General features: G+C 35.9%; 1 protein-coding gene and 1 long non-coding RNA gene across 4 annotated transcripts in view; both read left to right on the top strand.

The window, feature by feature from the left end:
- The window catches only part of LOC138402802 (uncharacterized), a 498,790-nt gene that overhangs the window by 141,407 nt on the left and 342,119 nt on the right, over positions 1-15,264 (top strand). The window lies entirely within an intron of this gene.
- Syt7 (Synaptotagmin 7) overlaps positions 1-15,264 on the top strand; it is a 429,808-nt gene that overhangs the window by 137,560 nt on the left and 276,984 nt on the right. The window lies entirely within an intron of this gene.

The following is a 15,264-nucleotide window of genomic DNA, read 5'->3' as shown; positions in this document are numbered from 1 at the left end:
GCTTACGTCCTGGGGAAGGACATAGGACACTACTTTTTATCCCGGAAAATCAAAGAGTTCCCATGAGATTTTAAAAACTCAAATCCACGCGGACGAATTCGCGGGCATCCTCTAGTTTGTTATAATGGGTATAATATAATGATGAAGCTCTCTTTGGAGTGAGTTATGGCCCGAAGAAATAATAATTAATCAATACTCATATTATTATAAATACAAAAGAGTGTTTGTTTGTTGGTTTATTCTTCAATCACGTCACAACTGAGCAACGGATCGCAAGTAAAAAATGCGGAGAGTGAGCAAAGTCAAAGTACGCTAAAGTACGCTTTTAAGATCTTATCGGAGTGTATCGCTAGTGTTATCGGAGCCAAAAAATGACAAGTACCTAATATTTTAGTTATTTAATTATATCGAAACTTTCGTGCACTCTACTCTGTATTTTAAAGTTATTACGCTCAAAAAGATATTCCAACGTAAAATTTGAATCTCAAAATACAATGGATTTTGTTGAATACGTAGCAGCTACGTAATGAATTTTACGCTACGCTCGCTCAGTAAATCGACAAAATTTACAATTCATATTGAAAACGACTGTTTTTGAAATCTAAAACAATACAAACCTAACACAAACTCCTTTCAACGGCAAATACTCTAAACAACTCGTAAAATTATAAACTCATTCTAAAAAAGTCGAATAGAATTTAGAGAATAAGTATGTTTTATTTTCACTGGATCAAAATAATCTCTAGATATCCATTGTAAAAATAAGATAACAGAAACTTTCTGTCAAGCGAAGAAATATTACTGAATCTCATAAATATAGAGGAAAAAAATAACTTTTAGAGCTAATGCTCTAAAACTGTGAATCTATTTTCCAAATGCACACATTCACGAGTATGACAAACCAACAAACTATTGGTAATACTAGCTCCAGCACGCGACTTTGTCCGCGTGGCACTTTCAAACCCCTATTTTAAACCCCTTAGTCAACCACTAAGTAACCATCATCTCTTAGTGGATGACTACGTGATAATAGCTATCTGCATACCAAACAGCCCGATCCGTCGATTAGTTTGAGCTTTGCGTTGATAGATCAGTCAGTCAGTCAGTCATTTTATATTATATGTAATTATGTAATTACTAGCTGATGCCCGCGACTTCGTCCGCGTGGATTTAGGTTTTTGAAAATCCCGTGGAAACTCTTTAATTTTCCGGGATAAATAGTATGTCCTTCCCCGAAATGTAAGCTAACTCTCTTCTAAATTTCATCGAAATCGGATAAACTGTTGGGCCGTGAAAAGCTAGCAGACAGATAGACAGACACACTTTCGCATTTATAATATTATTTTGGACTTTGGAGTATGGAAGTATGAATATTGACAGCTACAGCACATGTCTTGTCACCGCAATAGGCTACTTGACACTTTTTTAAAGTTGGTCTTAAATGGTTAATATTTGTGCTATTATATCAAAAAAATTAACACTATATTTTTTTGCGCCCTAAAAACCGTAAAACTTTCATTTAAAAATATATTTTTCTTAGACAGGTGAAAACACTGTCGGCCATGTTTGGCCGATAGATTATCTGTGCTCTGACGTCATGCATTTGTAAACAACAGCATAACCTCCCAAAGTTTAATAAACATGACTTCTATACTAGTGTACATGAAAAATATAGTAATTTTCGTTATTGTATCATCCGAGAATGTAAAAAACGCATCGATAAAGACCACAGGAAAGTTGTGGATTAGAGTGCCCAGTGAAATAAATATACGTAACACGCGAAGACTTGCTTAAAGGGATCCTATATGACTAACGACTTCAACCCAAATTTAGTTTTGCAAAGATCACTTTGTTGTAATAACTTATTCAATTTATAAAGAGAAAACGATATTTTTACGTTTACTATGAGTTTGAGTTTTTAGAAATATATAAAAACTAGCTTATGCTCGTGACTTCGCCCGCGTGGACTTCATAAATTTCAAACCTCCATTTAACCCACTCAGGGGTGGAATTTCAAAAAATCCTTTCCTAGTGGATACCTTCTCTTTACCTACAAAGAACACACCCACCAAATTTCATGTATCTAGGACCAGCTGTTTAGATGTTTAGGCTGTGCGTTGATATATAAGTTAGTCAGGACTCTAAATTTTATAAATATGGATACTACGTTAGTCCCCGCGTGACATAGGGATGACATTTCTTTGTTTACATATTTAATGACGTCACATCATGGCTGACAGCGTTTTCTGCGTTTCAAATAAAAATAAAAACTGTATTTTTTAAAATTGGATTTATATATCCATCCTGCGTTTTTAATAATTGTTATTGATATATTTCGTTGTCTTAAGCAAAATACTATAATAAATAATGATTTATTGGACGAAATTAGATATGAGTCAAGTAGCCCATTGTAAGATTAATAGGTTTTTAGCGCGTCTGTTGTAAGTAAATGTATTATTGTTTTGATATGATGGTTTAGCGTCTTTGGCCTAAGTTAGGCTATTTAGCTTATTATATAACAATAACTATGTCAGCTGCGTTTTATAAGGTCCCGGGTTAAGTTAAAAAAAAATAGTGGGTTGCGCCTGATCAAACTCCGGTCAGGAGGGTGTTAAAAATAAATAAAAATAGCGAGCACATGAGCAGGCCCATGGACATTGGCAGCACCAGAGGAACCGCCTATCCGTTGCTGCCCTTTCAGGAATTTGTTGATCCATCCTTGTAAAAATAATTTATCCATTATCTAGTATTTTAAAAACTGGATATCTCAATGAATCTGAATGTTAATGTTCTGTTCTGCCTGAATCCAGTGGCTCCCTGCGACTCGTCTGATGTCGTCCGTCCACCTAGTGGGGGGTCTTCCAACACTGCGTCTTCCGGTGCGAGGTTGCCAATCCAGCACCTTGGGACCCCAAAGTCTATCGGTTTTACGAACTATCTGCCCTGCCCATTGCCATTTCAGCTTCGCAACCCGTTGAGCTATGTCGGTTACTCTAGTTCTCATAAGGATCTCCTCATTTGATCGCGTAGAGAAACTCCAATCATAGCTCTCTCCATCGCCCACTGAGTGACTCTGAGATTTCTTATGAGGCCCATAGTTAGCGACCATGTCTCGGATCCATATGTTATCACTGGCAACACACACTATTCGAAAAAAAAATGTAACGAAAGCTCTTTTTTCCCAGACCTCTTCAAATACTGTCATATCACTTTACAGTGTACGACCTTACGAAGCACCGCAATACTAGCATTTTTCTTTTGATTAGTCTCAGTGCTGGCGTATAAAACATGCAAAGCTATTTCTATAGAGGGAGGCTAAATAAAACATCTAACATTGACCCAAAACACTCGTAGTTGATATTCTCGCGCTGTATGCTTCGCTACTGCGATTTATATACTCGTAATGGCCAAACCGTCTGTTCGAGACGAAATTATCACTACCCATAATATTATAAATACGAAAAGTTAGATTGTTGATTTGTACTTCAATAACGTCGTAGAGTCGCAAAAAACAGAGAATAATGGAAAAGGTTGGAGGAGGCTTTCATCGCTAAAGTCAGTCCTTTCAACAACGCTTAGGTAGTATTTAAGAACTTTTTATTAGATATTAATTATTAGTAAAATAAGATAACAGTTACGTAAGTTTTAAAAATTTAGGATATGCATGTATACTATGAAAGGAAACTAAAGCTATTTTTTATGTCGCAACGGAACAACGGATTGACGCGATTTTTTGCGTAATTAAGTATACTTAGTTAAAGACCTGGAGAGTGATTGTTGCAATTTGTGTTGCAAAATAAATATGTATGTTACGGAGGTGTTTGACAGGTGTGTTTTTTTTCTTGCAAGGCGCGGTGGAAGAGGCAAATGGCCGCTGCCTGTGTTGCCAGCTTAGCGTTGGGGATACCATTGCACTATAGACATGCCATTTTTGACGCATTTGTTGTTCAAAGTATGTCCATATATCCCCTACAGTCGGTAATATGTTATTTTCTAATCGGGGTATCTACCCCGATAGGTGGACACACGTTTCTGAGTAGGGCATACACCTGACTGTTTTAGGGTGAATAAAATATGAAATAAGTTCATAGAACCCCAACCTCTATCGATTTATTTGGTAATTCTTAAATATTGATTAGAAAACTAATTGTGATTAGATAAATTAAAGTTAAATATATTACCTGCACGCAATACGAATTTCCTCTCTTTTTGTGGTTTTTACATGTAATACCTATGTATATTGTATACCGTACCATATAATTCTAGGGTAGCTTTTCTGATCTATATTATGGTTTATACTCTTATACACTTCCCTCAAATGTTATAATATTGCTATAGGTACCTCCTTTTGTGGTATATAAACACATACCACTTTTCATACTTCCGGCTTATAGGAAAAGTCCTGAAGCCATTACTATTGTAAGCACGAACGTTATAAAGAACGTAATGTTGGAAATAGACCAGATTTTTCTATCTCTATGATAAACGTATGAGAATTATTTATTATTAACTGCGATTTATTCCCAAGGCGGATATCAGATGGTTCACTTCTCTTTCATTACTGACTTTTATCGGGCCTCATTCATAATATGAAGTGAAAATGTGTGAACACGAAATTGTATTTTGTTTACCGTAAGAACTTCTATCTTTAATATAAGAATAGTTATAAGATCCTATTCCATGCTTTTCTTCTAATCGTGCAGATTTCGGAGACTGTTTCAAGAGAGTATAATAAATATTCAAATACGGCTCGCAAGTAAACTACACCACACACTGTGTACGAACGAAGAACAAAGTCCTCGGGAGGACCTGCGTATGATGGACAAGGGGCGGCCCACCGCTCACAGCGTAGTCCTCGGGTTCGTTGACGTGCTGTTTATATTTTTATTTAGTGCTCTTTTACTTCGTCTTTTGTGTACCCACCTAATTTATGGGTGTCTATTGTCTGAAATAAATTCTTTAGTTTCTTTATTACTATTCCATATTTTAAAGTTCCTAATTTCTATAAGCTCAAGCAAAAGTAGCCAATGTGGCTAATTCCGTTGTACACAATCTCTAAACTAAACTAAAATGGCACGTCTAAATCTATTGCTATCCCTATCATAATGTTGCTTGCGGAAAAGGATAGCACTAGATTTAGACCTTCTAATTTAGTTTAGTTTAGAGATTGTGTACAAGAGAATCGGCCCCATTGTGTACCCAGCCTTATTCAAAACTATAAATCTAAACCCGCGAATAAAAATTCCGCACAACTATTGTTATAATCCAGTATAGTAGGCAGCACTGGTTTTTTTCAGAATAGTGAAAAATATTATTACGTTAAACATAGAAAGGAAAATTGGATAAAATCAATGCTTTCTCGTTGTACCCATTGTGAATGATTTACCCTCTAAGTTACAATGTCACAAGCATAAAATATTATTACAGTTGTTTTTGGGATCATAGAAAGTTGGTCCATAATTTAGTGACTTGACGTATTAGATCCGCAGACCGATGCGATCGTTATATAGACCGGGATTAACCTTAGGTATCGCAAGAGTTTCTGCTGGGCAAATTGATCAAGTGATCAATTTCTAATATGCAAAAATTTATCTAAGTATGTGTGCGTTATTGATGCGTTGTTATAATTTTTAAATTTAGACTTTCTGAAAAATAAATAATTAATTTCCAAAAAGTTACACAAATAATTATTTAATAGTTTAATTTTTTTTTTGAATTTATAATTATATTTTATTATCAATGGTTAACAAATAAACTATTAATAAACTTAAATCTAATTTTTTTTTTAGATTTTAGTTGACAAATTTAATTTAACAAAACTATTATTTAATTGAAATACAATATCAAATTTATAATTTTCAATCGAAGTGATGTTGAACGGGACTGTCCTCTATTTTCCATGTCAGAATTGCGATTCATATTGTAATGCAAGCATTCCTAATTTGTCCATTATTCTACGGAATTGCATCATCGGTGGAATTCCGGCGTTACGATCGATATGGTAATATGTCATATAAGTCCCGCAAATTGATATTGCGCTGGAACCATGTCTCATTAACATCGAAATGACGTCATTCTGACGTCAGCCGAAATTAAAATATACCATCAGCTCGAAACTTCAGTATAGTGCTGCCGTCACTGAAATGGCGGTCACGCGTATTAGTAATTAGCGCGACTAATAGCACCACATTGTTTTTCTGTCAGTGTGCATGTCCCTAGACCTACGAGGAGACCCAAAATTTTAGTAGATTTCTTTGTATGTCACAAGTTTGCGATGGTGTCTATACTCTATACTCTATAGACAGATTGAGCCACCATATAGGTGCTTTAAGTATTGGATCATATCGGATCGCAAGTTTTTATGTTTCATATTGTTGTTTCGGGACTGGAATTATTTTGTCAACTTTTATTGCTCGTGTTTGTTTTATGCGAAGTTCACTTACAATAGTTAAGTATTCGAAACTCATACGAAAGTACCTACATACATACACTACATAGGTATCAAATTACTTAGAAATCAATAACTGCTATTTTCTTTTCCTATTTTTTTTTTATATTTTCAAATTGTAAAATTTTATTTCACATTTTTTTTTAGCTAGCCTTATCTAATTACTATATTTTGCTATTTTCTTATACTTTATCTTGGTAATAAAAGTAAACATACCTACCAATTATTATACACTCGTAACCATACGATCGATGTTCACGTGCATTTAATATGTTTTAAAAATCCACCGGGGGTGATTTTTTAATTTTCAGCGGGAAAATTTCCCACGTCACTTTTCAGGTCGTTAACTCATGCGAAAAATCACGTCGATCCGTGCGTCAATCAGCTCTGTTGCGGCGTGATTGAAGAGCAAACCAACAAACAAACATACTTTCTAGCGTTTAAACTATCGTGAGTGATTTCCATCATATATAATATCTCGACAAAACTAGTCGAGCTAGCGTCGACTAAATACGTGAGTAAAGCCGGGTGTAAAACATACTTTCGCATTTACTTTAGCATACTTATAGTGATCATAGGTAGGTATATACAATGTATATATTGAGTAAATAATGCAACTATAATAAATTATTATCATGGACTTTCCTACATTTTTCCTAATTGAAAAATTGAAAAATTAAAAAGAGCAACCGCCGAGTTTCTTGCTGGTTCTTCTCGGTAGGAACGGCATTCCGAACCAGTGGTAAATTAAAACTACCTGACTATTCATAAGCACTTGTAAAAAGTTTACATGAATAAAAAAACATTCTATTCTATTCTATTCTATTCTACAAGTTCGGTCTTCGTTGCCCTTACTTTGTGGTGTGTATTTAACTCCCGCTTTAACCAATTCTCTGCCCATTTCAAAGTTACCCGATAGTATTTCTTTCTCAGCTGAATAGGAAAGTAATTCAAACTGTCGAACCTATATCAAATGCCTAGCTTAAGGCCGGTATATAAGACGATTTATATCGGCTGTTTCCATCGATGCTATATTTCAGATTTGTAAAAATCTACCCTTTACGGTTTGTTTGAATTTCGGAGGGACTGTAAAATAAGAATGATATTTTGCTTCATCTACCTACTCATAATTTAAATAAAATTACCATTGACCTAAAAATAAGCATCTTGCATGTTTGTCAAGTGAATTTTAATTTTAAAAATTTGCAAGATGTTAATTACATAGTGTGGTATTAATTCTGTTGAACACGACTTATAAACTAGGTAACAGGTCTTAATTTAGTGCTATCCCTTTCCGCATTATGAGATAAATATCAATATAATATTTAGACCTATTAAGTATTTTTGTTTAGGAATTGTCTAGGTACACAGAATTAGCAGGATTATGTGCAGAAGTATAATAATATCTACTCTACGTCGTGCATGTTCTAATAGTAGTTAGGACCCACTCGTATCTTGTAACCCTGTAACTTACAAAAATCTTTTATCACATGAACTTGAACTTTACCCCCCGCACACAAGGTCCATTTACTTGTACTTGGTTTTCTTGGTTAAAGGCGTTAAAATATTATGATTTTACTTGGCGACAGACACTTTGTCACCGCGTAATGAGATAAGTTATATGAATTGGCGATTTGGGACAATTTTAGGTGAAAATGAGTTTTGAATGCCTCTTTTTATTAGAGTTTTATTGTTGGAAGTTACTTAATGTTCTATTTGAAGCAACTGGTATTTATCATTATTTAGAAATAAGAGGATCCCGGGTTCAATCCTCAATTTTCCAGCCTCGGAGCCTCATTAGCTCAACAGTTAAAAGAGCGGACTGAAATCCAAAAGGTTAATGGTTCAAACCCAATACATTAAACTATTGTCGTACACCTACTCTTAGCACTATAGCTTTACATAAAAATGGGGTCAAATTGAGAGCATCCTCCTTCTAAGAAGTTACCTTCTCCGTATTGGAAATCGGTAAAAAAATAAATCATGGTGTTCTAGATGATACTCGTAGATCCTACGCTAAATTTTTTACGATGTTTCTCCAAAAAACAGAAAATCCATGCTAATGAAATCGCAGCAATGCGTACCAGAACTGACATAAGTACACAGTACACACAGTTATTCATCATATCTCATACAAATAGTTCATACACAATCAATATGTATGTATTTATTACTTTATTGTAGCGTACATAATTTGTCTCCCACCCCACGGCCTTGTCACGTCAAGTGCGTTTCGGTTTTTATAACTTTTCCCCTCGGGTCCTCAGGGGAACCGTTATTCAAGCCCCTGAAAAAGGTCAAGTAGTAAACTTTATGTAAATTTTAATGCCGTTGATAAAATGGAATGTTGAATGAAGCGTACCTAGGTTAATACACAGAATACTTAACAGTACTTTACAGGTACATAAGGTTCACTCCGTAAACCTTCTGTACCTGTAAAGTTTCACTCCGCAAAGACGTAGAGGCACAGCGATGCGGCCTAACATTAAAAATCTTACACTCTGTAAGATAACAGGGCAACCAGTCGTCTGGGTTGAGAGCAGAATCTCTGCCGTAAATTATTCGCTCCCGTTGCTCCGCCGTTACCGTTGCCAGACCCGGGAACAGTAGGGCCGCTGGGGACTAGGGGTACCAACTACTAAGGTGCTGGAATGGCAACCTTGCACCGGAAAGCGCAACGTTGGAAGTGGACAGACAAATCAAAGGAGTCGCAAGGAACCACTGGATTTAGCCGTCGTCACAAGACTAGCGTGTGGATCTTCCTACAAGAGACTATGTCCAGCAATGGATGTCTATCGGCTCATGATGATGGTGATGATGATGATGATGAGGTTAGTTAAATAGTAGCAGAAATCAGTTTCTACTGTAGACTGAAGAAATCAGGTTATTTACCTACCTACTATCTAGGCCCACTTGCTGTAGATAAAGAAAAGTCCTTGGGTAAAATATTTTAGAGATGTCACCGCTTTACTTCATACTGATAAAATTTGACCTTAGACATGCAAGAACATTTATATTTTCTAAACTTTTTAATTTCGTCAGTTATTATCCAATACTGTCCTTACTCCCGAGCTCAACTAAATTTGGAGTATCTGCACCTTTTTCTTTTTAATATTTTCTAATTTTTAGTGCACTGTAGCTAAAGTCACGAGGTTTGACATCTCTAAATTAAATTAGATTTGTCTATCCTTTTCTTACTACATTGGTAAGAACTATTGGTACTAATGGTACCTACTGATTCTGAAATATACTCTAAATTTTAGTTGCGTTCAGAATCAATACCAGTATACCTACCTAATGTATGTACGTTGCAATCCTGAGCCATAAGGACTCCTAAAACAATAATACAAATCCCAACATTATTTAAGTATACTTCTCCCAATTTCTCCCTGAAGAGGCACGAAATAGAAAATTATGGAAGGATCGGAGGGAGGCCTTTGCCCAGACGTGGGACAGCACAGGCTGATTTAGATTTAGATTTAGATACTCCCAATTTGGACTTTGGAGTCAATGGTTTCGGTTTTCTTTTTACTGCACGAGCTGCATCTGGGCAAAATACCCCTTAATTGGGCTTTTTTCAGCGCCAACATAAATCCTCTTAATTTGTTTACTGTCCTTGATGAATTGTTTGCATTTGCATAAAGCTGGGTGAGATTGAATGGAACAAAAATAAACAGATTTTTGGAGCGATAAAGACCGTTTTTGCGCTTGCGTTAAGTAATGATGCATAGCGTGTTTCAGGGCCGAAAGGCTCTAGTAAGAATTTTCAAGCTTAGTATGGACGAAAAACGTTGTAATTTGACAAGTTAATCAAACAAATTTGGTAGTAAGTATCGCTTTTTTTTTACACAAAAACTTCTCTTAGGACTCAGTTGTCATAATTTCAACCTTTATTCAATGCATTAAGGTTGTGAATGACACATGTCGTCTTAATCGTCCTCTAAAGAAGCCCTCATTATGAATGTGAATTCCAGCATTAATATTGACGGGTGCAAATCGTAACAGAGTAAAATGTTGACATCTTCAGTGGCAAATTAACCAAACTCAATTGAAAACTTTGCTCAAAAGTTTCCCTAACTGAATTAACCGAGAATTTAATTCTGGACTGTCATGCAAGGCTGGCATTATACAAAGTCGCAAATATTCTCTCTCCATAAAGTGATAAGTATATCTGAAACCCGGCTTGCTTTATACCTACATACAGAGTGTAACCACAACGCTAACAAAAACGAAGACAGGTGATAACTGAATAGAATAGAATAGAATAGAATGCTTTTTTATTCATGTAAACTTTTTAAAAGTGCTTATGAATAGTCAGGTTTAATTTACCACTGGTTCGGAATGCCGTTCCTACCGAGAAGAACCAGCAAGAAACTCGGCGGTTGCTCTTTTTAATTTTTCAATTTACAATGTTATTATACCGTACTATACAAGCCATTGCAGCCCCGTGCATTGCTGGAGCGAGTCAAATCCAAGCTTTTTTATCGTTTACATAGTCTGCGACTGTATAATATGCTTTTTTTAGGAGCATACTTTTAACACATTTTTTAAACTTGTGTAAAGGCAAGTCTAAAATTGCTTGTGGAATTTTATTATAAAATATTACACTCATTCCCACAAATGACTTTCGCACCTTCCAGAGGCGGAGCGCAGGAGTAGCTAGCTTATTTTTGTTTCTAGTTTGCCTATCATGGAGATCACTGATTTTTTTGTAACTGTGAATGTTTTGTCGTACAAAAATTATATTATTGTAAATATATTGGGAAGCTACTGTAAGAATACCTATTTCCTTAAATATCTCTCGTAGGGAATCGCGCGGTTTTAAATTATAAATTGCACGTATTGCCCTTTTTTGTAATACGAATATTTTCCCAATATCTGCCGCTTTACCCCACAGCAAGACTCCGTAAGACATAATACTATGGAAATAGGCAAAATACACAATTTTTGCAGTTTCCACGTCAGTTAAGTCGAATCTTTCTAACAGCATAAGCAGCAGAGCTGAGTTTACCAGCAAGTGTTGATATATGGGCGTTCCATTGAAGCTTTGCATCTAACGTGATTCCCAGGAACACGGTGGTCTCCTCCACTTTTAACTTATCATTATTTATCATTAAGTTAATGTCCTTGGTCGCCTTTGTATTGGGCAGAGAAAATATAACACACTTGGTTTTCTTTGCATTTAAAAGTAAATTGTTGACAGTAAACCAATGAGTGACCCGCGATATAGCATTATTTACATCGTCAAAATTGTTTTTATTTCTATCGATTTTAAAAATTAGGGATGATATGATAACACAAAAAAATGCAAAAAAAAACTATTTAAAAATCCAATAATTTTGTATAAGTTTACTATAAATTGCAATGCCGCGTCGTAGGTGGGGCATTGACCTGAGTTTTTCACGCTATACATTGCGGGTTTGAAAAATTCTAAATCACTAAAAGTACAAAACGAGGCAAATGGTTATTGAGTTTTTGCTAGCGTTCTGGTTACACCCTGTATTTGTCGCGCGTTAATATTGGAGCTAAGCGCAACATCTGGTAGTGACGGGGCTCAGAAATAAACTTCTTGTTATGAAGGTAGGTACTAACGTACATACAGCAGCTAGTTCGTAGATTTTGCCTTTCTTTAGTTTTTGCCAGCTGATAATATTTTACTCTAAATTGCTCAGTACGTAATGACGACTTCCCTGGCGCAGTGGTAACTGTGGTCTTATTAGTGGGAGGTCCCGGGTTCGATTCCTAGCAGGGGTTTGGAATTTCATAATTTCTAAATCTCTCTCTCTAAAGTCTGGTGGGAGACTTTGGCCGTGGCTAGTTACCACCATTCCAGAAAAGCCGTACCGCCAAGCGATTTAACGTTCCAGTACGATAAAGTGTAGAAACCAAAAGAAGCATGAGTTTAATAAATACTGCCATACCCCTTCCGGGCTAGCCCGTTACAATCTTAGACTGCATCATCACTTACCTCCAGGTGAGATTCCAATCAAGAGCTAACTTGTATCTGAATAAATAAAAAAAAGCCTTTACGGAAATTAAGCTGTTTAACAATGGACTCAATTTTAATTTAAACCATGAATAGTAGATTTGTATTGTAGCACGGGTCTCTTTTCAGAATGAGAAGGGTTTTTGCTATAGTCTACCACGGTGGCCAAGTGCAGATTGATAGAATTCACACACCTTTGAAAACGTTATGGATGGCTTCCAATATTTTAATAGGGTCAAGACCCTATTAAAATATTGGAAGCCATCCTAAATTACTTACTTACTTAATATAATAAATTACTTAATTTTATTACTAGAGACCAAGGTCTCTAGTAATAAAATTAAGTAATTTTTTTGTATACCGCTATACAAAATTTTTATTACTACAATCCATGACCCTATTGCGTAAAACGGACAAAACTCTGAAAAGTTAAACTTGCGTGCCCGCCCGGAATCGAATCTCGGACAGGAGATCAAAGAACAAAACCACTAGGTTATCACAACTTTTCAGTATTAACTAAAGCATAAACCTACTTTGGACGTCAGTAAAGACCTTACCTATTCTATTGCCTGTTCGTTATACAAATGCTAGGAATGTAGGTGAATTACATGCCTAGCTAGACGCATTGTTGTCTCTGAGGAATGGAATTGAATTATCTTGACCATAATACTAGTAGTCTAGTAAGTACCTACCAATAGTATTAAAAGCGTACAACCACGTTAGTGCAGCCAAATATAAAATGCGCTCACATTTTATTGGAGAGGAAAATTGAATTTCGAACAGACTTTTCAAAATTTTTCATTTTGTTTGTTATCAGTACCTCAGTGTCAGTATTATAAATGCGAAAGTGTGTTTGTTTGTTGGTTTATTAGTTTGTTGGTTTGTCCTTCAATCACGTCGCAAAGGTGCAACGGATTGACGTGATTTTTTGCATGGGTATAGTGAAAGACCTGGAGATATTTTAATGTATAAAAGGGGTACATACCACGATTAAATGTTGTTTTTATTGTTGTTTTTATTTAAGACCTGGAGAGTGACATAGTGGCTAATTCCGTTGTACACAATCTCTAAACTAAACTAAAATGACACGTGCTATCTCTTTCATAATGTTGCTTGCGGAAAAGGATAACACTAGATTTAGACCTGTTAATTTAGTTTAGCTTAGAGATTGTGTACAAGAGAATCAGCCCCAATGGCTATTTTTTATTCCCAAAAAATCAAAAAGTTCGCACGGGATTTTCAAAAAAGCTAATTCCACGCGGACGAAGTCGCGGGCATCAGCTAGTTATGATTACTATTTTTGTTTAATTAAAACTTAATCTATGAGGGTTCCAAATGCGCCTTGGTCTGAGAAGGAGCCAACCAAAAAACTCACCCTTTTGTAGTACCAACCGAAGACCGAAAGTAAAATGCACTTACATAAATTTTGAACTTATATTTTGTAGAAGAAATATTATTATGTCAAGTTTTTGCTGAGTTTTCAATAAAAACTTTTATTCAGTACATTTTTCATCACTAGAAGGAAAACATTTTGGAGAGACTTTCATAATATTCAGCAAAAGGATTAACTTACGTAGCTCTCGTAGCTTGGCGTAGCACTTGCGTAGACACTTACAACGACTACATTAATCATTATTTATAATAATAATATATATAAAAAAGCTGTGATAGCCTAGTGGTTAGGACGTCCGCCTTCTAATCGGAGGTCGGGTGTTCGATCCCGGGTACGCACCTCTAACTTTTCGGAGTTATCGTGTGCGTTTTAATCACTTGCTTTAATGATGAAGGAAAACATCGTGAAGAAACCTGCATGCATGAGAGTTCTCCATAATGTCCTCAAACATGTGTGAAGTTTACCAATCCGCAGATGGTCAGCGTGGTAGACTATGGCCAAAACCCTTCTCACTGTGCTCTGTAGTGAGCCGGCGATGGGTTGAACATGATGATGATGATTATAATAATACGTTGCTCACTCTTAACTACTAGATGTAAGAACTCGAGGCTTTTTTACAAACCACTGGCAGTCTAACGTTTTCACTAGAAACTGAACTTACGGAAATCTTGTTTAAGTAAAGGCGCAAACATAATATTACTGTGTTGAGGTGTGTTGTGACGCGACACAAAGCGATTGGTGTCAGACATCTATACCAATACCTATTATAAATGCGAAAGTGTGTGTCTGTCTGTCAGTCTATTAAATCTTACAGCCAATCCATCAAACTAATTTTAACGAAAGGTACAAAAATAGATTGCACCTATAAGACGAACAGAGGTCACATTTTTATCGCGGAAAATTAAAGAGTCCCAATAATCACAGGAAATTTTCAAAAACCTAAATTGGGAGTTTGAACCCCCCAAACCCCCCCTGGCTAGGGCCATATGGTTGTAGAGATGCTGACGACGCTCAATACTTACCTACTGTGATTGTTCGATTTTCGCAGCATATAACATTGCAACACAGCACAATACAATAATGTGTGTGCAGCTTAACTCTTATCCTTTGTAGAACCCGTAACTACCGAGTAGGAGTACAATTAGGGTAATTGATGTCAGGTCCGGTTGTTCTTGCGTGTAATTTGTTGGCGCTGGCCACTTTGATATTCATGAACGTTAACTTATAGACAGAATTAATGTTTTCTTTATTCTATTTACCTACCTAATGTAGAGACTGCTGTTTGTACCTAACTGGTTATTTTTAATATTCATGTCAATAAATCCAAGATAATGAGTAATAAGGTTTGCAACCGGCGAAAAATATTGTACATCGACCTTTAGAATGAGATTTCGACTTTGTAGAGCTTTGTGTCACTCATACCTATGTAACGTTTTG

This window comes from Maniola hyperantus, chromosome 9 (genome assembly GCF_902806685.2).
Source record: "Maniola hyperantus chromosome 9, iAphHyp1.2, whole genome shotgun sequence".
NCBI classification, from domain to species: Eukaryota; Metazoa; Arthropoda; class Insecta; order Lepidoptera; family Nymphalidae; genus Maniola; species Maniola hyperantus.
This window is presented reverse-complemented; position numbering and strand designations above follow the sequence as displayed.